General features: G+C 37.3%; 1 protein-coding gene across 1 annotated transcript in view; it reads left to right on the top strand.

The window, feature by feature from the left end:
• TRIO (trio Rho guanine nucleotide exchange factor) overlaps window positions 1–25,785 on the top strand; it is a 288,299-nt gene that overhangs the window by 85,060 nt on the left and 177,454 nt on the right. The window lies entirely within an intron of this gene.

The following is a 25,785-nucleotide window of genomic DNA, read 5'->3' as shown; positions in this document are numbered from 1 at the left end:
TAAAGGAAGAGGGATGGTTGGAGAGAGCTATGTAATATATTATTTAGCACATGACAAAGACTGAGTTCATGTTTTTCTGACTCTTTATATAATGCTAGTTGGAAAGCCTAATAGTTGTCTTGTGTTAATCATAGGGTTTACATTTTAACTTCATTGCATTTTTATTGTTTCTTTTGGAGGAAAATGGTGTCTTACATGTTCTCATCAGCCCAAATGATTGGAATTATGTTAGCAGTTGGAGATGAGGATGCAGGTCTGACTTTTTTTTTAACTGCTGTTTTCCAGGAAGAATTCTTTTCTATGGAATTTTTTCTCCCTTTCTAGGAGAACAGGGTATGAATAAGTTCCTTTTCAAAATAAAAATGAAATTTAGTGAAATTTTAGAATGCCAAGAATGAGTACAGACAAAACAGAGGTTAACCGCCTCGCTGTGTCACTTCCAGTGATTTCAGATTTTGATAATTGTGAGGGATGGAAAATTTTCCTACCTCATGAAAGGACTCTGTTGTATTATGATACTGTATAAATGGGGAGTGAGATCCCATCCAAGTCTCCTTTTGGGATCAAGACATACTAAAGTCAGAAAGATTGTGAGATTTGCACAGATTTTGGATGACATAGGAACATCAGGGAGAAATCATTTGGATAAAAGAGCAAGATCTGGCCATTATTTTCCAAGGGACCATTAGTTATGTGACCTCTCTGAACCTGTTTCCTCATCTGTAAAATGAGGAGATGATAATGATAATGATAACTGACGTTTATATTATATTTTAAGCTTTTGTCACAAAATGCTCTACCTGTAACATTTCATTTGACCCTCATATAACATTATGAAATAAACACTACAAATATGTTATTATTCCCATTTATGATAAAGAAACCGAGGCTCACTTTTCTCATCTGTAGAAAGAGGGGAGATGGTTGGACTGGATGATATTTATAATTATTTCCAGCTCTTAAGTCCCGTGATCTACAAAATATTCTCAGAAATATAAGCTTTGGAGCCAAATAATTTAACACTCTAAGAAGCCCCCAAGTTTGAAATGAGTTATATTCCAAATTTTATTTTTAAATCATTATTTAAGTACTCAGAAGATGTTTTTCCCTTGAAATATTATCACACTTGCTAGTTACATTCCCAGATTAGCAAAAGCCTATTTGTCCACATGATAAAGCTGGATATACTTTGCATTTACAATTTTAAAAAACAGTAGAAAATAACGAAACACTAATTAAAATTTTTAAATAGTGATCTCTTATTCTAACTATGATGCTGCAAAAACTAGCAGGAAGATAGTTTTAGGGTTGTTTTTGTTTTTTAACTTTATCTTGAAAGTTGATGTATGAGAGAGAATAAAAGCAAGTTCAGAGAAGAATGAGGAAGTAGATGGAAACTTTTGTGGAGATGCCTCAGGGTATTTCTATAAACTTTCAAGAGTTTCAGAGATTATGGCATTGGTTCCTCATTATTTCTAATTTCACTTCAAAACTTTGCCTTTTTTTTCTTGTGACAAGAAATATCAATATCCTCAGCAATATTCATGTTTATTGGCCCTGGTTTAGGTGTCTCTTTGAAGAGTAGAAATGGAAAGAAGTAACTGGCAAGAGGTGGTAGAGAAAGAAAAAAAGAAGCTTATTGTGTACTAGGGTTTTTGTGTGAGAAATTACTAGCACTAGGGAACTGAGCTCTGAGAACATGGCTGCTTTATAACTGTCACTAAGGGGTAGTGATTAAGGGAATTTTTTTTAAAAATCTAGATCTGTGATTTCATCCGTAAGGGCCCCAATTTGGAAACTACCTTCAGTGATGCAGATCAGTAACTTTTCTGAAATTTTTATTGTTGGAGAATCACCTTCAATGCTTAGTGGTTAGATGGCTTGTCTGTGGTTCCTCTAGCTCAGTATGGGTCAAAGGCAGAACTTGTACCTGGGTCTCCCCACATGTAAAGGCCCTCAGATGCTGGGCCTGGAGTCGGGAAGACTCATCTTCCTGAGTTCAAATCCATGCTCAGACACTTAACTGTGTGACCCTGGGCAAGTCACTTAACCCTGTTTGCCTCAGTTTCTCATCTGTAAAATGAGCTGGAGAAGGAAATGGCAAACCATTCCAGTATCTTTGCCAAGAAAACCCTAAATGGAGTCATGAAGAGTCAGACAGGACTGAAACAACCGCAATACCTCTCTAGAAGATGAGGAAAAAATTGTCTAACCACTAGGGGACACCATCAGACACTTTGGGGGAAGACATAACGGAAGGACGAGGGACTAATAGTCCAAAGAGGTCTGCCACATACATTGGCAGTTTTGGACAAGGTACTTCATCTCTCTTGTCTCAACTGGTTCAGCTATAAAATGAGGGTATTAGACTGGGTGATCTTCAAGGTCCCTTCCAACTATCCTGTGATTGCTGACCAGAGCAGGTTAGGGGAGAGGAATTGAATAAATATCTTCAAAACAGATGACAAAGAGAGACAGTGTAAGATTAATTAAAGATTCCTCTGTGTTATAAAGTCAGTCACTGAACAGGCCAGTTTTGTGCCAAGCACTGTGCTACACACTAGGGATATCTACTGCAAAAATGAAACATCTAGTTAGTTAGGTAGTTCCTTGTCCTCAGGGAACTAACCTTCTATCTAGGGAAATGAGATACACACATATAATAAAGACCAAAAGAAATACCTGGCAGTTTTATGGGAGAGGGCACTAGCACATAGGAGAATCAGGAAAGACCTCCTTATGGCCTTAACGCTGGATCCATCCTGACCTTACTAGCCTCTATTATCACCCTTCACCCACTCTACATTCTGGCCTAATTAGACTACTAGTTGCAACCTGTCATCTCCCACTACCATGCCTTTGTGTATGTTGCGTCCTAGGTGCCTATCGAAATCCTGCTTAGCTTTCAAACCTCAGCCCAGGTGCTGTGCCCTGCAGGAAACGTTTCCTGATTCCCCCCAAATGAAAATGCTGTCTCCCTTCTCAACTATTCTTCAGACACTTCTCTGAATCTCTCTTTTGACTCCATCTTGTTTTGCCCTAGATTATGATGCTATCTGTATATGTTTTAGCTCCACTATTAGAATGTAAACTTTTCAAGAGTAGAAACTATGGTGTCTTTTTTTTCATCCTTATGGACTAGCACAGTGTCTTTTACAAAAACAGGCCCTTCCAATGTTTATTGAGTTGTTGTTTCTAGTAGTGATAGATTAAATAAAGACAATAGATGTTTCTAATAGTGATAGATTAAATAAAGACAATAGATTCCGTTTGGGGGGCATTGAAAGCAAATAGCATATTTAATTTGTGCCTCAAAACATTATCATATAAGTTGTATGTTATTATCCTCATTTTATGGATGAGCAAATTGAGGTTCAGAGAAGCCTGTTTTAAATTCAAGCAACTAAAAAGTGGAAGGACAGGAACTTAAGCCCAGGTTTCTGACCCTATGTCTTGTACTTGTCTTACTACATCAGTCTGGCATTTAACTTTCTGTTAGAATGAATCATTACCATGAGGAGGTACTTCATAATGTTGGTTCCATTAATTTTTTTTTCTTTGGTAGTTTTTAGGTAGTTTTCAAAAGAAAAAGGAAAGGAAAACTGTGTGTGTGTGTGTGTGTGTGTGTGTGCGCGCGCGCGCGCACCCATTTCTCTTTACAGTAGCAATAGTGTTCCAATGTAGGTTTGAATTATCTCCAATGCCAAACTATTCTGATTTGCAAATCACCTTAACTATATCAGCATATATTAGGAAATCAATTTTAAATGAAGTTATATTTCATCTCAATTGGCTTTTAAACTTTAGAAACCAGTTGCAGTCAGTAGGTGACTGGTATGATTTTTTAAGTCCAGTAGTGTATCCTGAAACTACCCCGAGACTTGGACATATCTTTAAAGGTTAAGTATCTTCTTCTTTCTCCCCCACCCTGCCTACCCCTTAAATCTCTTAGTTTTACTCATGTTGGATTTCTCAAGCTCATTCATTCTGTTATTTTATGTGGCTCTCTGAAACTTCAAAGGTATCAGGGTTCCCAAGAAATGGCCATTTTGGTCAGATTGATGGCCAAGTAAGAATTTAGAAATAAAGTGGAGAAGAGTTGCCAGGTAAAATTTACAAAAGTACAGATTTATTTTTACAGTGCAGAAATTTAGGGAAGTTGACCCAGGTGCTTTGGAATGTTGCCTGATTATCTCCCTAGATACTATTTGACTCCTTGTTAGAGACAATCAGTCTTGAGTTAGATTTATTTTTCCCCTGATACCCAAAGGTTTTTCTACACTCTTTTTTGTTTGTTTACATAAGGCTCCCATTGCCATAGGAATCTCTGTACTAGAGGCTGGATTGGGGGGGGAGGTGTGTGTGGAGGAAAACAAATATTTTTTTTTGTTGTTTTGTTTTGTTTTTTTTTTTTGTATGCAGAAGTTGTTGGTTGTTTTGATTTTTTTTTTTAAGCACACCTTTCAGGAATCACGTTTTGAACTCATATATCAAAACTGCTACCCTAATTAGTCTAAGAAGAAATTAAAAAGTGAAATGAAGTAAAATAGAAGCAAAAGGCTAATTAAATGCATTTTCACCACAATATCATTAAAGACAGACAGTATAAAAGTAGACCAGTTGAAAAATGTAGACCAATTCCTCCTGGGCAGAGCGTATAATTTAAAACCAAGGAGACGAGGCTAGAAAATGCAGGTTTGCCCTATTCCAGCTACGCTAGCATTTGGAGCCCCATAGAGTTAAGTGCCAAAGGCTTTCTTACCCAGACTATTACAGAAATTAACCCTGGTTCCCAGCTGTTTTTGGTATGGTTTTGTATGTTCCATTGCTCCCTTCCTCCAGGTAAAGAACTTCCGAATATTTCCGATAATCAGTTTTTTGTTCTCAGAACAGGATGCAGTGTTCAGACCACAAAACCTCAAAGATAGATCAAAGATAGAAAATACTCAATGATACCTGCTCTGTGACTCTTTTTTTTCTCTCAGAAGGGGTAGAGGTAGGGTAGTGTGGTAAAGGGGAAATATTTAACAAGATAAATAAAAATTCAGTAGAATATAGTCAGTGTTATTTAGTTATAATTATTTATAATGTTATTTAGCTGTAGGACCCTGGACAAGTCACTTAATCCTGTTTGCCTCTGTTTCTTCATCTGTCAAATGAACTGGAGAAGAAAATGGCAGACCCCTCCAGTATCTCTGCCAAGAAAAACCAAGAAAAAATGGGGTCACCAAGGCTTGGACTCAACTGAAAGGACTGAACGGAACAACAGAAATGTTAGTGTGTGGTTTCTAAGTCAGTGTGTGGTCGTCAGGCATCATAAATTACTGTTTAGTGCTCCCTGTTTCTATTTGAGTTTGACCCCACTGGACAGACAGCAGACAAAGAGACCCACCTCTAACACATAGTAACTGTGTGAACGCAAGGAGGTTACTTAAACTCTTGATGTCCCAAGCAGCTCCCTAAATTGTTAAGTAGTTCCTGATCTTCATTGGAAGAGAGAGCTTCCTCACTGGGAGTTCTTATTTTTTTAAGCCAGCCCTAGGTTGATCTGCCACAGATCTGTAACTTTTGTCCTTAATTGTCCAGTTACACAGCCAGCGTGTCTTAGAGGCACCCTATTTAGACCTCTACTGCTTCTCATCACTGAAGTCACAGGCCTGAGGTGGAAGTGGGGTCCACTTAGGACTGGAAAAACTCACCATTATTATGGGTGTCTTTGGATCATAAATTTGAGGATAAATAAATAAGGACAGCACCTTATTCCAACCCTCTCACATTTCTAGATGAAGAAACTGAATCCTGGAGACCTTAAGTGATTTGCCCAAGATCACCCATATAATAAAGTGGCCAAACCTGGATAAAACTCAGGTCCAGCTTTGTTCTCTTTGTTCCAAACTAACTTACAGATCCGTGATAAAGGAATACTTTTTTCAATTTTGATTCACTTAAAGCACTTTTAATTGTTCTTCCTATTTCTCAAAAACTTAACATTGGTATTCTAATTGCGGGAAAGTTGAGACGAGTTTTCATGTGGAATCTATCCATTGAGAAAGGGGGAGCTGGAAGAGGATGTGAGCAAGTTTAGATGGAGGGAGGGGTTTTAGATTGAGAAGAAGAGTTGTATACTGGATGTGGAGTCGAGAAGCCCTGGATTCAAATCTCACTTATGAAGCTTCTCAGTTGAAGCTTCTCAATATGAAGCTGCCTCAGTTTTCTTATCTGTAAAATTAAGTAGTTGGACGCAACAGCTCCCTTCAGCTCTAAATCTGACACTATGATCCATAGAAGGCAGGATGAGGTATAGTTAAAATATGCTCAAGGTTTATGAGAAGAATCATGAGATAGGCTTTCTATGTAATTACTCCCTTTTAGTAAGCAGATTTGGAAGCATTCACTTTACAGCAACCCTTCCTTCCCTACCTCCACCCTTTCTGTTGTCTTTCCTCCTATTAGAAATTAATGGAGATTCTTTGCCTGCCTTGTTCAAGTCCCAGAAATAGAGAATGCCCTGTTCTTAATTCTAAAAACAAGATTTTTTTGTATGTAATTTGTTTTTTGAAGTTAATCAGATATGACTAAATTTGTCCAGAAATTCTATTTCTGAGACACTGGGTTTTCTTCATTTGTACTTTACCACTTCTCTCTATCATCACCTATTTTCAACTGCTTTATTTTGCTTTTTATCAGATTTATTCTGTTCTCCGTTCTTTCAAATACATTCTCTTTATGTTATCATCATCCTTTCTTCCTTTACCTTGTTTTTCTTTTGGACCTCTGATTTTATGCTTTTGATTTTTTTTTCTGGTGTGGTTCATTATTTCTTTTTCTCCCCCTTTCTTACTTTTAAAGAGTTGGTACATGAGTGTTTTGTCTGGGCAGCTAGGTGGTGCAGTGGATAGAGTGTGGGGCCTTAAGTTAGGAAGATTATTCTTCCTGAGTTCAAATCCAGCCTCAAACACTTCCTAGCTGTATGACCCTGGGCAAGTCACTTTACCCTGTTTGCCTCAGTTCCTCATCTGTAAAAATGAGCTAGGGAAGGAAATGACAAACTACTCTAGTCTCTTTGCCAAAAAAATCCCTATTGGGGTCACGAAGAGTCAGAAACAACTGAACAACAATAAATGTGAGTATTTTGTTTTGCTTAGTTTAGTCTTATGCTTCAAGAATCTTACAGAGAGATGCCCACCCTGCTTCTACCTATTTGTTCTCCACCTCAGCCTAAAGGGTTGTTTTTTTTCTTTTTTTTTACACATCTCTTTCACACCTCTACAATGATGTGGCTACAGGAAAAATATGCACTCTTCTTTAATGAACAAATGAAATTGAATAAAAATCATTTATTAAATGCTTATTATGTGGCAAACACTAGAGATAGAAATTTTTAAAGTGAGACCTGCTTTAGGAGCTCACATTTTAATGTGGGAAATAACGCATAAAAGATAGTTCAGTTGCAATGTGGATGGAAGGACCCCAGATGTCTGTCCCTTGGGTGACTGAATGAATATTTGCTCTGAATTACGCTATCTCTTTCCTGTCTAAAAGAGGACTAGATCCCTTGAGGGGGCTTCCTTTCTGCATTTCTCTGTTGTTTATCTCTCTACCTATTCCATTTCTTTTTCTCTCTCTCCTATTTATTCTTTTTCCCTTTCTTTCCCTCCCTGCCTATTCTCTCCTTTCCCTATTATATAGACTCAGTTGGTCCAGATCAAGGAATGTTAGGTGCTTTTAATGGGTAGGGTCTTCATCTGCAATAACCATCGTATCTTTGGCTAAAAAGACCCAGTAATGATAACAAACTAAGCAACTAATGAGAGAACACTAATCTAAAACCTGTCTCTAGCCTTATGATGTAAATAAAAGTATCTATTAATATTCATTGTAGCCTACATCATTCTGGCCCATCTACTTGAAAGTAATAAAATGAAAGTCACCTTCAGGCGTGTGTTTTGGGTCATCAAGAGAATAGTATTTGATGTGCTGGCTAGAATACTACATTGTGAAATATAGGACCTGTAGGTGGTGAAATAAGCCTTTGTCTTAATACAAGGTTGCACCCCTTTAGCTGCTTGATCTTTAGGCCTGTGGATTGTCAGTGTTTGATTGGATTGCAAAATGCTGAAGCAAAGACCTTTCCTCTCCTGGTTGTAGTGTTCCTACTTCACAGTCAGTACTGGGTTTAAAAAAATAGAAATCAATAAACAGTGAACTTATAGGTAAAGCAACTGTTAAGAGCCAAGCCTACCTTGTTTTATCATGCAATCAGGTTGAGTTTTTTGTTTTTTTTAATCTCCATGTTATTGTTTTTAACCTTGTCAAATGGGCCCACCAATTCTAAACCTTTTGACTACATGCTTCTCTGAGATAGTTTCCTAGGGTTGTGTACCCTAAATCTGCATACAAATTACTGACAGTGACTAATGAAGCATGGCTTCATCAAGAACAGGGCATGCCAGAGTAACCCCATTTCCTTTTTTGAGAGGGTTACAAAACTTGTCAGTCAAGGAAATGCCATAGTTATAGTTTACCTAGATTTTAGCAAAGCACTGACAAAAGTCTTTGATGTTATTCTTGCAAAAAAAGTGGGATAATGTTGGGCTAGACAGGAATGCAATTAGAGGCATATGGAAATGGTTGGCAGGACCCAAAGAATACTCATTAATAGTTCACTGTAAACTTGAAGGCAAGGCAGTGGAAAGGGCACCAGATTCTGCATCAGAACCTGTAAGGTTGAATCTTGTCTTTGCCACTTACTATCTGTATGATCATGGGTAAGTAACAGCCTCACTGGGTCTCAGTTCCTCTTGTACAAAATTAGGAAGTTGGAGTAGATGGTTGGATTCTATGGTCCCTTCTAGCCCAGCCTGTAATCCTATGTAGACTCCAGTGAAGTGTTCTAATCTATTAATAAGACTAGTATGTTTATTAATAAAAGGAGTTTCTCGAATGCCAAAGACCCATCTGGTGGTGGGCTCACAGTTTATATGCTCTTGACAAATGTTCCTAAGGATGGCAATCAACTCCTATTGGTTAACAATTAATGAAGGAATGAATGTTATAATGGGAGGTGGTCTATATTACAATGACAGTCTTGGGGTTCATCACTTGAATAACCCAAACCTTGGTCAAACAGACTTATCAATTTCCATATCACCTGTTGGATGAAAGGGAGAATCTGCATTTTCCCAGACCTGTCTGAGTAAACACAGTGAGCAGGAGTCCTCTCATTAGCCTAAACTTAGAAATTCTTTTACTGTCTTTTGATTAGATCTGTAGTCTGAGTAAGTCTTTGAGCAAGATTTCCCACACTGGTTGATTTCTGGGTGAGGAAATAGAAAAGGAGAAAAACCTCGGTCCTGATTCAATAATTAGTTATTAACTACAAGAGAGAAATAATCATTTCTCTCAAGAGTCAGTCAAACCACTCCAGTATCCTTGCAAAAAAAAAAAAAAAAACACCCAAAGCGGGTCGTGAAGAGTCAGACTGGACTAAAAAACTAAGCATTAAACATACTGTGTGCCAGGTACTCTGTTAAGTACTAGGGATATAAAGAAAGGCCAAAATATGGTACCTGTCCTCAAAGAGGTCACATTCTGATGAACTCAGAATCCCAAAAAAATCTAAACAGGCTAGAACACTGAGTATTGATCTTGAAGCTCTAGACAGGCTAGAACATTTATCTGAATAGAGATAAATATAAAGTTTTACACGTGGGTTCAGGAAATATATTTCACTAGTACAAGGTGGGTGAAATATAGCAAGGTACCAATTAACCTGTTCAAAATGAAACAAGAGTTTTAGTAGAATGCAAGATCTCACTATGAGCCAGCAATGAATGAGTGAATATTTATGGCATGCCTCCTGTGTGCCAAGCATGGTGCTTATCCCCAAGGCCCTAGGGATGAAAAATAGAAAAAGGTAGACAATCCTTGCTCTCAAAGATCTTATACTCTAATAGGGGAAACTGTCATAAATAACAGCCAGAAAAGCTAATTCACTTTTTAGGCTGCATTAAGAGAAGCATAGTGTCCAGGATGAGAAGCTAGTAGAACCACTTTACGGTAAGACCACATCTGGGTTATTGTTTTCAGTTCCATTTTTCCACATTATGGAAGGACTTTGATTATGTGAGACTCACTCAGAAGACAGCCAGAATAGTGAAGGGACTTGAGTTGTTCTGGGCTGCCCCTAACTCCGACCAGTCCTTGGGTAGTTTTCTGTTCGATATTGGAACAAAATGAGACACTTGTAGGTCATTCAATAGTTAACAAAAGGAGATTTACCCAGTCACAGCAGACAGATAGCCAACAAGGTTAAGAATTGAGGACACCTGGAGCTGGTTCAGCCAAATGAAGCTGCCTTCCCTGAGTTGCCCATCAGTTTCCACCAGGCAAGCATTAGAGAGAGCACTCGGCACTCTGTGGCTATTTTGTACTAGGCAAAGAGCAAGTCTTTAGTCCCCAGAGTTCCCAAGTCTCAAGGATGGTGACAATAATTTTTAAGGAAAAACTAGCCTATTTTGGGGGAAGGACTTAAGATATTGCTCCCAATGCATGAGTTAATGTCATAACAGAAGTGGTTGAATTAACTCTGCATGTTTAGCCTAGAGAAGACAAAGAGCATGATGGCTGCCATACAGAACAGAAGCAGCTAGATGGCCCAAAGGATGAAACACTTGACTTGGAGTCAGGAAGACCTGAGTTTGAATCCTGCTTATATACCTACTGGCTGTTTGACCCAGGGCAAGACACGTAACCTTTCTGGGCCTGAGTTGTCTCATCCGTAAAATGAAGGATTTGAAGTCAGGGGGCCTCTAAGTTCCCTTCCAACTCTGTGGTCTGTGATGCTCAGTATTTGATGGACTCTTCCTAGTAGGACAGATTGGACTTGGTTTATGAGTACCAGAGGACTGAGCTAGGAAGAATGGGGACAAGTGAAAGGGAGGAGTATTCAGGTCAAGGCAAAATCACCTGCCAGTTAGAGCTGTCCAGAAGCAGGAGGAGCTGCTTCAGATGATAAGGGATTCCCTCTCACTGGAGGTCTTCAGGTACTATTTGTATTAGAAGGTTTCCAAGTTCACTTGCAATTCTGGACAAGTACTGTCCAGACAAGTAAAATAGATATGAAAATGAAAAGGTCAGGTTTCCAAAGGATTTTGGGAGGAGCAGAAGCAGTTACTTGTGGTTTCCCCAGAGCCTTATGATTGCTTATGTTCTTGAGAAGAGGATTGTCATTAAAGTTCCCGGAATGTTCAGGGTGGTCAAGACAGTGCCTTTTCCCACTGGGACTCCCTGCCAGCAAAGGGAAATTTTGGAGAAGTCATAGTTATGGCAACCAGCTTAAAGAACACCACCAGGAAAGCCCTTTTGGTGGGGGATTCCTTTGTCATCCCTTACACTTCTAATAGATTGTATGTTTCATGAAGTCAGACTTGATAGTATTTAAAGATAACTTTTCCCTTATCAGATAATTACCTTTCTTATAATTTAAGCAATTAAAAATTTTAATATTCTAAGTCAGTGGAAAATGTCCCTATTTCTGGCAGTTGGCTTCAACTTATAGGTACAAAACAGACAAAAGAGAAATTAAGCTTAATTAAATGGAATTTTAAAATATATAACAAAACTTGAAATGATATAACATAAATTTTAAAATCCATTGCTCATCTCATACTGAAGGCCCTGTCTTCCTAATGAGTTCTGTGACCTGTAGGGGAACCTATGAGAAACTTAAGGGCAGCTGCCTCTTATTAGGGTTTTTGAAATGCCTGAAGAAATGCTTTTAAGTGGAGGGTGGGAGGTGGGGAATCCCATAAAGGGATAAAGGGGTTTGGGTGTGCTCCAGGCCAGAGTAAAGATAAACTTTATATGCCACATGACCGGTAGCTGTTGGAAAGGAACAGCAGCAGACGAGCATGATGTGCAACAAATGGGGTGAGAATAGAGGGGCAGCCATTTCTGAGCCTGAGTATTATCCAGCCTGTGGACTAAAAGTAGAAATCAGCAACTATTAGCCAGAATCCAAAACCGGCGTTCACTTTGTCACATGCCATTCACCTCCTGGTCTGATCACTTGAATAACAAGCTTTAGTGGCTCCAAATGGGTGATACAAATGTAAGAGCCAAAGTGAATTGCACTAGAGCTTAGTCCTGACTCTGGTGTTGGGAGACAAGGATACATCTTCCTTATGATGTTTTCCCAAGTGATTGTAAAAAAAAATGTTCAGTCTGTCTGTCTGTCTCTTGCTCCCTACCCTCTGTCTCTGCCTCTGTCTACACATACACACACACACACACACACACACACACACACACACACAGAGTCTCTCTCTCTTTCTCTCTCTTTTTTTCTTTCTCCCTCTCTTTCTTTAATTTTAATCTTAACCTTCTAGAATCTGTTAAAATCTCAATCTTTTTAACAACATTTGTAAGTGATGTGTTAATGGTAATATTGAGATCGATTAGGCCCAGTGGATTAGGGGGAAGGGAACCTTTCATCTACATTTAACAAAAAGAAAATAAAAAAATAACAAAAGTCTGCCCATCTGAATTGTCTGGTAATGTGGTATTTAGTATTTATCTTTTTCTTGCTCATCCAGAAAAATCTTGGTTAGATGTTTTCTAGCCCTGTCCATTTAGAAACTACTATATGTCCTATATACCAGAAGGAAGAGCAAGGTCACGTAAGGTGCATTTCTGGCACAACAGAAGTTTGAATGATCAAAGAATATACTTTCCATTTTCAAATGAAGGAAAAAGCAACCTGATCTCATTTTTACTTGTTTCGCCTTATTTTACATTTTTCAGCCCTGGGTTATTAGTCTCTTTTGAAATTTTTAGGTCATTTGAGGGAACCAGGTGGTGACATTGAGGACTTGGCCAGGATTTGTTTCTGGAATTGTTTCAGTGGCCTTGCGTTGGTTTTCTGTTCATCAGTCTCCCAGCAGCTGCTTAGGTTTCCCAGAAAAGATCACTCACTTTTGAATCTAACTGATTCTTGCTGAGTTAAGTAAAGAAGTTTTCCTCTTTAGCCTCTACAAATATGCAAAGTGAACTGGAACAGGCTTTTGTTGTTTTATGTAATGCCTGGGAACCTTCCATTTTATTTAAAAGACACAAAAATAACAGCCTCCCAACCACCTGTAGCTTTTTGTCTTGGGACTCCAATCTCATTTCATTCTTTGCATCTAGGAGTTGATCATTCAGAATTGTGTCTTTTATACTACATTGAATTCTTCATTATCCATGGTAATAGTAAAAGAAAGCAGTGAACTGTGAAGCTTCTGTACCCATTGGTAATGTTAGATTGAGGAAAGTGGAAGTGAGGGTGGGGGTAAAAGGTTACGGCCATGTGAGGACTCCCTGCTTTTTCTCCAGCAGAAGGTTGGGCCTTCGTTTAACCCCTTTACTTTTCCATCTCTTCCTAAGCTGTTCCCAGATCAGCACCGTCCTCTGATCCCCATTAGACAACTCTAGAAGAATATCTTGAGTGTAATCAATAAATGATGGTAGGAATAATATCTATAAGTTACCTTATACTTCTATTGTACTGTAGCCTTTTTGCACATCTTATTACAGTACAGCCTCTCAACACTGAGAATTCAAGTTGGTAGATATTCTGTGTATTTTAAAGGGTAGGAAACTTCATAGAGGCTGTAGAGTTGGGAAGAGTTTCTAGACATTCTAACTCCTTTGACCATTCCATTGGCCTTCTCAAATAGAAAACTTCTCTGCCTTATGCCACTGGTAATGTCCACTGTTATCACCCAACATCTCAAGGTTATTTCTTCCCGATTATTTCCTTTCATCTTTTTGCTCCCAAACAGAAATTGTGTAAATGGTATAATATATGCTCAGTCAGCTGTTTATAGCATAAGAACTCTTTTTCCATGGTATTTGGGTATCTCGGAATCAAACAATATGGCTAGTTAGTGGTACATAATCCTCTTAAGACGGTTTGACGGGCGGGCTAATTTCATAGCTTTAATCTTTGGCTTATTCAGTCTATTTCAGGTTAAAATTATATTCTATTCAATAACAAGCCAACAAGCATTTATTAAACCCTTACCATATGCTAGGCCAGGGTAGCTAGGTGGCACAGTGGATAGAGTAGTAGGCCTTGAGTCAAGAAGACTCATCTTCCTGAGTTCAAATCTGGCCTCAGACACTTATTAGCTATGTGACCCTGGGCTAGTCACTTAACCCTATTTTCTTCAATTTCCTCATTTGTAAAATAATCTGGAGAAGGAAATGACAACCCCAGTATCTCTGCCAAGAAAACCCCAACATAGGGTCATGAAGAATCAGACACAACTGAAAAAACAATTGAAAAACAACTAGTATGTGCTAGGTGCTTTGCTAAATGCTGGGGATATTAAAAAAAAAAAGTTGATCCCTACCCTCAAGGAGCTTACATTCTAATGGGAAAGTCACATAAAATGAAGCTGCAATGGAGGGAGTGGGGGGGAGGGAAGCTGCCAGAGGAGGGGCATAATAGAGAAATCTATAGGAGTGCAGCCTGGTGGGAAATGGAGAGGCTGATCTGGGCACCCTCTTTAAATGGGGGTTCTGGGAGGATCCATCCATTCATAAGAAGGGGTTCCAGGGGCTCAGGGTATTTTCCAGGTATGAATTCCACACCTGGAAGTAATTGTTCAGGAAGAAGAGGTTTCTTGACCATGGGGTTGGGAAATCCAGAGGCATACAGCCTGGTACCTGGTTACTGCTAGGTCTTCATTATCCCCAATGTTTCTGCCACCAACTCTTTATCATATCTCTCTCCTAGATCTTCCTTTTCATCAATTCGGATGCATTTTCTTTAACAGCTGCTTTTTATTGTAAAGCTTTTTGTGGTGGCCACTCCCGTTACCAGCTGACCTTAGATAACTTTTTTGTAGTTTTCTGGACAGATTCTCCAAAGTAGCTTCCTTAGAACTCCTGCCCTGTCACCAGCTTTAAGGATATTATGTAGATAAATTCTTACTGGTCTTTTTAGCATCTCAGAAATATTGCTTTATATGTCTTTGTAGGGAAGCAAATTGCAAAATGATTGACTATAATTTAGGGGGGGAGGTTTTCATTATTTAAGTAAATAAAATCCATAGCTGGTCCTCAAAGCTCTTTCATTATAATTAACATTACCTTCTCTTGTTGAATCTTCTACCAGTGTTCCTGTAAGTAAAAACCGAATGATCATTAGACCAGCACCAACTGTACTAGCTAAAGATATGTACAATCCCTATACTATATAATTAGATATTTAGTTTGTGTGATTTCTTGGTGTAGGGAACTACCAGTGAGGAAATTTCCTCTATCAATGCAGTGGAAACTTGGCCATAATATAATTGAGTATTCATTAGATTTTAATTCGTATTAACAATCCAAATGTTTTTTTTATAAGTATCAGTTAAATTGACACTGTCTCTCATAATAAAAGCACTTGGGGAGATTTTCAGCCATTCTGTTATCTTAATTTGATAGAAATTTAACTGATAGTTTTACATGTAAAGTCTTTGCCATTACTTTAGGATTTGAAATAATAATCATTTCCTTCTTGGCATTATGTGTATAGTTTGGGTAGTTCCCACCAGACAGACAGTAGTGTTTGTGTTATACTGTCACCTTGGGCAACGCTTTTCAGTCCCTGCAACCAGGGAACAATAAATGGCTCTGATCTAAGCCCAAAGCTACTGCCTCTAAGTTTCAATACCTTTTCTTTTCTTATCCCATAATAGAGGTTCTTTACTCTCACCCCATTAGAAAATATACCCTCTTACCTTGTTTCTTGATGTGACTGGTTATCCTAAGGCATATTCTAGTGGCGAATCTTTCAGCCATTCATTCTTTCTTCTGTAACATGTAGGCCTCCTTCCCTTCTGACTCAGGGGTACTTCTCCCAGACTTCTTCCTCTGTATGCTCACAGCATGACTTCTATCTAGGTAACTTTCTCCTCATTTTTCCTAAATTTGCAGAATTTCATTGGCTTAGATCCCCACTATTAGTTAAACTAGTCAGACAGTTATACTAAAGGGCAAATGAAATCTATTTATTTTCCACCCAGGTTTTTAGCTAGAAATCCAGTCTCTCTTCTCCCCTCAGAATTATGACTAGCTTTCCGCCAGGTCCAGGTGAGTGAGGGTGGTAATTCAGAAAGCTCCATATAATAATTACAGTAAATAAATTGCCATTACATATATACTATCACATATGTGTACACATACATTATTACATATGCATGCACATAGATTATAAGATATGAACATACATAGACCGATAGATTCACACATTGTTGCACACATTATAAATAGCCCCTTTCACACAAGTACACTCACCCCTGTTGTTAGACAAGATGATTTCATGAATACTGTTTTTTTTTTCCAATCAGGATTTTTTTTTTTTTTTAGTTTTTCACTTTTTCCTTTATACCATAACCTTTGAATGCTGGCTGATGTCAATAATTCCTCTTAAACCTACAGAACATGCAGTCGTTTATTTGTTTGTTTTCAAAATCTACAGGTTTCCATTTTACCCACATTTTTTCTTTAAAGGACTAGACCTTTCTTTTAATATTGATCCTTTCTGTTTTTTTAAACCACAGTCATTTACACAAGCACACAAATCCCCACACTAAACCTCTTTTTAGAGGAATTATAATGTCATTTATATAGTGTTTACTGTGTGCCAGGCACCATACTAAGTGCTTTACAAATATCATTTCATTGGATCCTCACAACAACCCTGCAAGGTGGGTACTATTATTATTTTATTACTATTTATTATATTTATTACTATTATATTATATATTATTATATTATATATACTATTATATTACTATATTATCCCATTTCACAGATGAAGACACTGAGACAGAGACTAACTGATTTGCCCAGGGTCGCACAGCTAGTAAGTTTCTGAGGCCAGTTTTGAACTTATGTCTTCATGACTCCAGGCCCAGCAATCTATCTACTCTACTTCCTAGGATAAGTGTGGACCTTCTGGGTCAAAGCAAGTTGATATTTTAATCATTTTTTTCACATTTTCCAAATTTCTTTACAGAATGGAGTGGTTAGACCAATTAATACCTCCACCAACAAGGCATTTTTCCATGACCCCTCTAGCAATGATTTCTTATCTTTTATTAGCTTTGCTAATTTGTTGATTGTGAAGTGAAATATCAGGATTGTTTATTAGTGATTTGGAGCTTTCTTTCATGTGTCTGTAAATAGTTTGTGACTCCTTTTTTTTTTTTTTTTGAAAATCTTTTGTTCATGTTCTTTGTTGGAGAATGGCCTTTGGTCTCATATAGATATCACAGGTGTGGACACACATATAACGCTGCATGGGATGGTGAGGTGTCATTCCAGGGTCTTTCCTGACCTGACAAAGAATTTCCTGTACCAGTGAAATCAGAGGCGCAATTTATTTTTTTTTTAAAGAAGAATCCATAGTAGAATACTGCAAAGTAATACGGTTTTTGAAATTCCTCTCTCACTTTCTTAATCAGTGCCACAGTAGGTTAGACAGTGCATATTTGTCTTTCACAGCAAATACAGATTGTATAGCTTTTTTATATAGGGTCACATCTCATGAAGTTTTGAAATGCTCATTTTAATGAGCGTTTTTCAGATGTGACAACTGTAATGTTAAAGTTAAGCTTCAAACACAAGGTCAGTAGTTTGCTGTGTGTAGTAGTATTGTTCATTACTTGGGGCTTTTTGGATATATAATTTCATACGGAGCAGTTTGTCTTTTATGCTAACTTTGGTAGCCTTAACACTTTGCCTTTACTCCAACTAGAGAAATATTTATCAACTCATATTACTACTAACACATTGTTACTCTTTTATTATCATCATCTTTATTTAATAGACGAAGTATTAATCCATGCAGTTATTTTAGATGGAGACAGTAATTAGGACAAACAGGAAAGAATACATGTTGATACCTTTTTCTTGCCATTATACGTTATCTTCAAACATTTAACCTCACTGCAAAATAATGACCATGTCTTGAATCCAAGAGAGAAACTTAAGGAACCCATTCCAGATGCATTCTACACCCTTTCATCGATAGCTCTCTTTGCATGTCATTTCTGATGTAGGACAGAAGTAAGGAGAAGGACAAGATATAGAATTTCACCCCTGCAAAATCTCTTAAAATCCTGGTCTCTAGTTCATAGCTACGTCTCTGTCTGTTGTAAGTGTAGTTCTAGAAGCCTTACTGAATTGGGGAGATCAGATGAGACACCTGGTGGGCAATTGTGTTGCTGTTTAAGTGAGGAAGAATGGGAAAAGATCATTTCAGTTCTCAAAAGAGCTGGTAACCATTACTAGTGGATAATTGGTCTTTTGGTCACAGTCTTGGGTGCCTTTAGGCATTTGGGGTAGTTCAAAGAGCAAGAATCTAACCCAAGTAAACCTATGGGAATCAGATAGGAAACGAATGAATTGTCAGAAAACACCTCTGATATAGATGTGCTGACTGGCAGAGTAAAGTTCCTCATGTCTCTATATTTTCCCTTTCCTGGATATCTTGGGTTCCATGACAAACTTGATATTTCCTCCTATGGCTGTATTAGGGGGAGAAGGAGACAGATCAAATAACTTAACCTTTCTCAAACCTAAGAGATTCCACTGGTTCTAATTCATATTATTCCACCCCAACCTAAAGGTATCAAGATTTTAGCCTGTCTAATTGTCTGCAGAGAACTGGTAAGAGTTCTTTCTTATTCTTAAATGTTCCATCTCCTGATATCTCAACATGCTGTCATAACGGCAATACAATTAATTAATTGCTCTCCATGTATTCCATCTGGTCCTCTTATCTCTGTGGGATTTCTATAATTACAGTGCTAATAGAGAGAATGAGTGGCTATGAAACATACCAGGCTTTCGAGGCTCTGGGATTTTTTTGAGAAATTCTAAAATGTTATTTGAATAATCTCATTATTGATCCTGTGTCCTTTCCTTCTTCCTTGCTCTCTTTACTTCAAGATATATGGTGTGTTATAGAATACACCCTTCTTCCAACTGTCTCAGGGAAAACAATTCCATGAAACACAACTTGGAAACACACGGAATATTGCTGGAGATGCTAAGTTTGCTGGGTTTTTTTTTTTTAATTTTCTCAAATTAAACTTTTTCCTCTTTTGGAAAATGGAAATAACATTTGTCAGTCTCCAGTTTATCAGCACCTTCCCCACTCTCTGTGGTTTCCTAAAGACTTTAGATAGGTCACATCATGCCTATAAGTTCTTTCAGTACCCTTAAGATGTGCTTTTTCTGGGCCCATATATTTGAGTCCTAGATCCTAGGTTCTACCCCTTCAAGAATCGGAAAATGATGCAGCTAGTACGTGCCAAGCATAAGTTGAGTGCTGCAAGCTATCATTTTATTGCAAGCCCCAAGCTCCTCTCTGGATATGACTTTCCTGGTTCTTCTGACCCTGACTTGCCCTGATACTCTGTATTTGGACCAAACCCACTCTCCTCTGCTTTCCTTGACCCAGCCTGAACTCCCCAATTTTAGCTTCTGTTGTCTCCAGCAACCTCAGCAGACGCCCCCTTTACTCTTTTAATTCTGATTTGGACCACAGCCCTGGCAATTATTGCTCCAGATTCTGACACTAGGCTCCCTCCCAAACAGCTGGTTCTGGCTGCTGGTCATGGCTTTTTGTCTTTAAATCTAGCAGGAGAAGGGGAATGGAACTAACAATCTGAATGCTTTCGAAGTGGTTACGGTAGGTGCTCTCTTATTTAGTGCATCATGACCCTCCTGACATTATTTTTTTCCATTTTTTCTGGTTTGTAAAGAGTTTTCCTTCATGGAAAAGTCAGTGACAAAAACAAACAAAATAGTTCACTCTGTTAACATTATACTTTCTTCTAGATGGGTCTACTAAAAGCGTGCAAAGCAATGAAATAGACAAACCTAAATGTTCTCTGCTTTCTCATTGCTTATATTCTATTTGGGGGTTTGAGAGAGAGGACCTATTATGTGCAAAGGTAATGAGAGGGAGAAGAGAGAATACTAGCAACCTGTTCACTTTTTTATCTTTAAAAGGCAGGAAAGGCTCTTTTGGTCATTTAAAAAATTTTTGTAAATCTCATCTCCTTCTCATGCTTAGTTTTCCTGGTGCTCTTTTTGAAGGTCCTTGACTACTCTTTTACATATTTATCCTTGTTTCTTTCCACCTTTTCTCATTGTACTTTCTGTTTGGATAGATCCAATGACTAGTTTCTTCTGTTTCACCTTCGGTTAACTTCTACTTTTCACCCTCCTGAAACTAGCCTTCATTCCCCCCCGCCCCGAGTCCCCCCCTCCCCATCCCCTCAGAATCTTTTTTTCCCTTCCATCCCATCTAACCAGGGACTAAGGGCTCTTTCAGTCTTTAAGGTAGACAGGAATGTTCCTTGGTCCTTTCACTTCCTCTAATGGAGAGACTAGCTTGTATTTTCAGTACACAGTATTGGACTATATATAACCATAATATAACTAGAGGATAATTTCAAGAAAAGCACCTACCCCTTTCCTGGGTTCTGTGGTAATTTCAACAGCAAATCCAGTCAGATACTAGCCAATTAGTTTCAAGATGAGCCATTGCCCTTCTCCTATTTCCTCAACTCAACCTTCAAGACCCTGAAACTCTGCTAGAAAACTATAGCAAAAAAAAAAAATGCCTCCTTCCTATTGTCCTAGGAAGTGGCACTTTTATATCTACTAACCCCACCTTATTTTGCTTGCTTGCCTTGAAACTAACGGGACCTGTATGTTTCTTTTGTTAGTGAAGAAACCAGAACTACATGATCATGTAATAGCTTATTTTTATATAATGTTTGATAGTTTTCACAGCATTTTTACATACATTATGAACTTACACACATTGACTGGAAACTACTAGCATGTTCTTGCTCAGCTTTTTAAGTGGAAGATGTGGGACTAGAACCCAAGCCTTCTGACCCCTTTTCAGTTGCTTGTGTCTTTTCCTCTTAAAGGGTCTTTTGTCTACTCAGTGTATTTCTCTTATAAACCTAATTTTTTTCCAGTTATATGTAAGGATAGTTTTCAACATTCATTTTTGTAAGATTTCTCCCTCTCTACCTTCTCTCCCCCCTCTCGAAGACAACAAGCAATCTGATATAAGTTATACATGTACAATCATGTTGAACATATTTCTACCTTAGTCACATTGTGAAAGAAGAATCAGAACAAAAGGGAAAAACCATGAGAAAGGAAAAACGAGCAAAAAAAATGTGAAAATAGTACGCTTCAAGATCTGCATTCAGACTCTATAGATCTCTCTGGGTATGGATAGCATTTTCTATCATGAGCCTTTTAGAATTGTCTTGCATCATTGTATTTCTGAGAAGAGCTAACCTATCATAGTTGATCATTTCACAGTGTCACTGTTACTGTGTTCTCTACCTAATTATTTACATGTTGTCTCTCCTATTAAAATATAAGATTCTTGAAGGGAGAACCTGGGTTTTTTTATCCTTTTTCTCTAATGCTAGTTTTTAGCATTGCATGTGTTTGTTGGCAGAGTTGTTATAGAATGGACATAGAGGATTTTTATCATTCTTGATTCAAATATTTATTGTCTCTCTAGTATAAACTTCTGGGGCATGGCCTTTGGTAAAGTTATAGGATTTGTAATAGACTCTGAAAAAGATCCAGAAAAAGAGGATTTTTTTTTTAAAAATTGGGCCTATTCTCATATTTGTGATAAATCTCTTATGATAGGTAGTTTTGTTTTGCTAAACTTAAAGATCTTTAGTTCTTCAAGGATGGAATTTGCAACTCAACCATACCTTCCCAGATGTAATACTCTTTCATGTCCTCCTATAAAACTTCCCTAAAGCATATACCTAATTATCCAAAGGCTTTCCTCTAGATCTTTTAGCACTCAGTGGATGCTATCAGTGGTAGACCTTTCTGGCCATTAGTTATCCCTTTTACTGAATGACCAAACCTACCTCCTTTTCTGATTTTTCTCTTTTTTTGGATAAAAATTTAAAGGTATAGAGAGAATAGTACTCTTCATTGAAGAGAGATGGATCCTCATTTACTCTAACTCAGCTGTATGCACAAAGAGATTTTTTTGAATGGTGCCTCTTCCTCCAAAGTAAAACTTGGAGAAGTCATATTTTTGAGTTAGTTCTGTAAAATTCCAGTTATTCAAAGTGATGTTATGTTCCTTTATCTTGTTCCTTATGTAAGATTTAACATAAAAATCAAAACAACAACAAAAATCTTTTGTTATCTATTAAATAGAAGAATTTCAAATGGAAGAATATCATTTAAGCACAGTGACATTATGGTTAAAGGCCCTTTCCCTTACCCTCTTTTTCCCCCTTTCTTCCTTCAGCAGCATAACCCTGAGGTCAGTTCTTTTGTGGGCCCTTCCGTCGCTATTTGGTAGTTTCACAGGGCCAACAGTTAAGCTCGGGTGAGGTCCACCATGGAAACATATTGAAATTGCCAGGATGTTGCAATGAATAAGCAATTTTTTTAAAAAAGGAAAAAAAAGTCAAGCTACAGGTACTGATGGCAGCCCACCAAGAACTCAGGGAAGCATTTTGTACAGGATACAGACTGATTCTAACAGCTGTTCCTCAGATTTTACTATATTTAGGCATGAAAAAAAATTTAAATCTTGGATGTATACCTGAATGTGACTAAGTGGTATATGGTCAACTATTGTTAGGATTCCAAGGAAGATGTTACAAAGATCCAGGGAAAGGGAATTCTTAAATTGATTTTTAAAGTAATACTTGTTCCCTAAAGTTCCTTATTAGCTTCTTAAGAGTTTCATTTTATTAACTTTTAAGATACTGTATAATTGTTTATTTGCCTACTGTGACAGGGACATATATTCACTTATTCATTCAAAAAACAAGTATTAGCCTTCTATTGTGTGCATTGTGCTAGCTGTTGGGGAGAAAGAGTTAAGAAAATATCCTGGATAAAGCAGACAAATTTTTTTTTTTAAAAAAAGCAGACAAATACAGAGTGTCCAAAAAGTCTTAGTACAATTTTAAGCTATTAAAACTTTTAAAAGCTGCACTACGACTTTTGGGACAACCTGTATACACACAGTAGACTATAGGTACTGAAGAGAAATATAAATTGCTTCAAGAGAGAAACAGTTTACAGCTTGGGGGGTGGTGGAGGGGATCAGAGCATAACTAAATATTTTTGTGCCTGGAGAAATTTGCAGGTACCACATTACTATTTCTCTCCTCCAGTCCTTTACTCCCAGTCTACCAACCCCCAATCTACCATCCCTTTGGAGTGTATAAATCCTAGTCATGGAAAAACAAGAAACCCTGTAATCTTAACTGTGTTTATGATATTATTTACTCAAGAGTTCTTTTGTGTTTTTTTTTAATGGTCTTACATTTAGTTCAAAATGAAAGCCTTCTTGCAGAGTCAAATGTATTTGTAAGATATGTTTTTGGAAGAAATATTTCTTTACATCACTAAACTCTTCTAAGTATTTGAATATAAAAATAAACTCTTGAGACAGCTCCATTTCTAGATTCACAGCGTTGTGACAGGGTTTGTGTGTTTAATATGCAGTGTGTAGCATTCTTGTATAAATCCATTATGTATTCATCACATTCTGCCCAATTACCAACTGTGGGGGTTGATGAACAGACAGGTGTAAACCAAAGGAAAACTCATTTTCCTTTCGAAGCTTCCAATATGTTCCCTAGTACAGTAAAATATTGGACAGTACCTTTAAATTAGCAAATAAATAGTGACAAACTATATTGACTTAGGCTTTTCCAGAATACAGAGAGGGTTGAGTGTTGAGACAGAGAAAGGAAGGTAAGTAAACAATTTCTTATTTTCTTTTCCATATATGAATATATGTCCACTCTTCTTATCCTATTAGAAGGACAAATTGAGGAGATAAGTCGCATATGCCTGAAATTATAATCTCCATCTTTTAGTGGGAGGGATAGCTGTTAAAAAATCTTCTTTTTTGTGTCCTGTAAGGAGAATGGAAAGACAGCACAGATGAAAATTATTTTAGTCAGAAAAAAATACATGACATTTTAGGGGGGAAATAAAGGAATTAAAAAATATCAATGTGAAAGGAAGAAGTCTATACTTTTTTTTTCCTCCCCTTCATTTGTAAATTGAGTTAGCAAAGAATTTAAGGCAAAGTTGAAAAAAAAAATACGCACTATCCAACTTGTTTTATTTGTTACTATAGAAACAGGTATTTTTATCATGGCATATGTATTTATTTAAGCTTTTATAGGTAGCATTTTGAGATATTCTGAATTTTCCAAATTCAGAGCAAATATGGTATAATGAGAAGGAGATGACAGGAATTTAGGGGGACTAGGTTCCATTTCTGCAACAATTAACTGGCTGTAGAACTTTAAGCAAGTCACTTAAACTTTGTTATCATTTTCTTAACATTTGGCAATCCAACTAACTGAGCTATTAAGTCCTTTTCATCTTTAAAATCATTTGAAATGTGATGATTTAGTTCATAAATTAACACGAAGAAAAGATACAAAAAAGAACAATGTTTTTGACATTGATTTTCAGCAAAATAAACCCTCAGGATCCTGGTAGACTTAGCTATGAAAAATAAATATTCTCTCTACTCCTAGATTTTAAATAAATATCATTTGCTACCAATTTTCTAATAAGAAATAAGATACATTTACCTGCCTCTATACAATATTGAATAATGAATAAGCTGTATTGTTGCTTTAATTTTTTTTAAATTTCTCTATTGGAAGAAGTCGTAAAGTATCTAAGGTCTCTCAGTCAACACTTTTTAACTAATGATTTGCTTAACTTTTTGTCTAATTCTTGGCACACAAAAATGCTTTGTTTCTTCTGGTGGGATTAATCACTAGCACAAATTATTTCAACAACAACACAACGGTTTTGATGTCCTAATAGCCAGGAATGTGGATAGTGGTTAAACAATTCATGAGAGTCAGCTCAGGAAAAAAACTTGCTAATTTGCTAAACGCTTATGGTTGGCTGATAGGTCTTAGCTGAAATATATGTGCCTGTGATATATGCCCTTAATTTTATGTGTAAAATCTACAAAATTGTTACATTCTTATTCAGGTATTCACTTTTACTTCCTCTCTAGGTGTGTTCAATTCTTTCTTCAAGCTTTAATTCTTTGTTACCTACTCAAAGTGGTACCACAGAGGCCTGAATGAATTAATTAATGTACATACAGAAAGTGAGGAAATTACTTCCATCTTCCCAGCAGTGTCATACTCAATATGGTTATTGCTGCTACAAGTAATCCTTACCTATGTGACCTTGCCATACTGGTTGCAATAAATGCATTGGTGGCATGGTATATGAAGTGCCTGTATGGTCTTAGTGAAAAGAGCACTAGTTTGGGAGTCAAGAAACCTGGGTAATTATAATGCCTCAGGTACTTAACTAGTGGTATGACCTTGGAAAGGGGGCTTCAAATCTCTTATCTTCAGTTCCTTCATCTGTAAAATTAGAGTGGTAGATTAGATCCATTTCACTCTTAAATTCTAGTATCCTATTGCTTTTATTAGCAGATTAATTTTCGTGTGGGAGCTGACACATGGATTGGTTTGTTGTGGTCTCGGTGAAACTGAGCTGCTATGTTATATACTTTCCTAAGATGGGGACACTATTAGAAACTCTTGAGTTCCAAACCTAGTTCAAACATGTTCCCTTATATACACCTGGGGAGTACAGATTGCCTACCTTACTCAGAGGAATGTTCTAGGAACTAATCATCATAACAACTTTGAAAGTGAA

Source organism: Trichosurus vulpecula, chromosome 1 (assembly GCF_011100635.1).
Source record: "Trichosurus vulpecula isolate mTriVul1 chromosome 1, mTriVul1.pri, whole genome shotgun sequence".
Classification (NCBI taxonomy): domain Eukaryota; kingdom Metazoa; phylum Chordata; class Mammalia; order Diprotodontia; family Phalangeridae; genus Trichosurus; species Trichosurus vulpecula.
Note: the sequence above shows the minus strand (reverse complement) of the source record. Positions and strands in the feature narration are given on the sequence as shown.